Source organism: Macaca fascicularis, chromosome 2 (genome assembly GCF_037993035.2).
Source record: "Macaca fascicularis isolate 582-1 chromosome 2, T2T-MFA8v1.1".
Classification (NCBI taxonomy): Eukaryota; Metazoa; Chordata; class Mammalia; order Primates; family Cercopithecidae; genus Macaca; species Macaca fascicularis.
This window is the reverse complement of record NC_088376.1, coordinates 45,891,259-45,892,495: the sequence shown is the minus strand read 5'-3', so window position 1 is coordinate 45,892,495 and position 1,237 is coordinate 45,891,259. Positions and strand designations below refer to the sequence as shown.

General features: G+C 44.9%; 1 long non-coding RNA gene across 1 annotated transcript; it reads right to left on the bottom strand.

Moving 5' to 3' along the window:
* Window positions 1–500: 500 nt before the first annotated feature.
* On the bottom strand, window positions 501–905 carry LOC135969641 (uncharacterized). Its single transcript, XR_010584970.2, has 2 exons — window positions 776–905; window positions 501–692 (listed from the first exon to the last, which is right to left on the bottom strand). It is a non-coding gene; the product is annotated as an uncharacterized lncRNA (long non-coding RNA).
* Between the last annotated feature and the right edge of the window lie 332 nt (window positions 906–1,237).

Below are 1,237 nucleotides of genomic sequence, written 5' to 3'. Positions count from 1 at the left end.
TGCCAAAGAGGAGCCAACACTGCATTCCTGGACCCCTCTGTGCCCCGACCCAGCTTGTGCCCTCCGTCTGGCTAGTCAGCCATTCAGGGACAGGGGCAGATGAGAATCTGGTCTGAGAGTGGCAGCAGTGGCAGCGGAGCGTCCGTGCTGCAGTGCCTCTGCTTCCGCCATTCTCCAAGCCTGGCTCGCCTGCCCTCCTAACAATTCCCAGAGCTGCCGGGCAATTATCCTTCTCTCAGTCAGCATGAGACAGTTTCTGTTGCATGCAACGAAGAACCCTGATTCGAACAGCACTAAACTGTGATTCATACAGTGGAAAGAGACTGTGCTTAGATAAGATGCCAGGCCTTGAATGTGCCTCATTTTCCCAATTAAAATATGGAGCTGCTAACACTAGCTCTATTTCACTGAATTCTTGAAAAAATAATAATAATAATAACCTGTACAAATGCAAAATCCTTTGGAATTGTTAAGTGACATGGACAAAACAAAGATGTGTACATGTTTTTGAACCAGTTTATTTTACTAAAAGAAATGCAAATTTCAAAGCCAGAGAAGAAAAACAACAACAACAAAAAAAAGATTTCATGCAGAAATGCTGTTCCATGTCCATGTTCCAGTTTCTCCATGCAGTAGGTGGGAATCCAGCCTACACAACAGCCTGCTTGAATTTCTCTGCTCCTGGGAGCCACCTGGGAGCAGAAAAGAGTTTATTCACAAACCCAACAATGCCATCTAAAGTTTTGAAAAGCATTCCACTTAGCCATAATTTCACCTGTGTGTCACAACTTCGGTGAGCTTCCCTGCCCTGTACTGAAGCCACTGAGATAAATACAGGACCCTGGTCTCAAGAATTCATCCGTGCAAGTTGTTTTCTTCTCACCACCTGCAACCTTCAATCGCAGCATCTGAGGTAGAGGTGAGGGACATGGTGATCATGTCACAAAGAATGATCTCAGAAGGAGGAAAAGCAGCAGACCCAAGGAAACCCAACATCCGAGGCCCGTTCTTGAAAGAAAAGGTCACTTAAAGAGGGAAAATTTTAAAAAGAAGTAAGTGCAGTGTATCTGGAGAATATTCCTTTATTATGACTCTCATTTTAAGGCTGGGCAACATACTGAGACTCTATTTCTACAAAAAACAAAACAAAACACAACTTTTCCAATTAGCCAGGCATGGTGGCACACACCTGCAGTCCCAGTTACTTGGGAGGCTGAGGAGGGAGATCGCTTGAGCC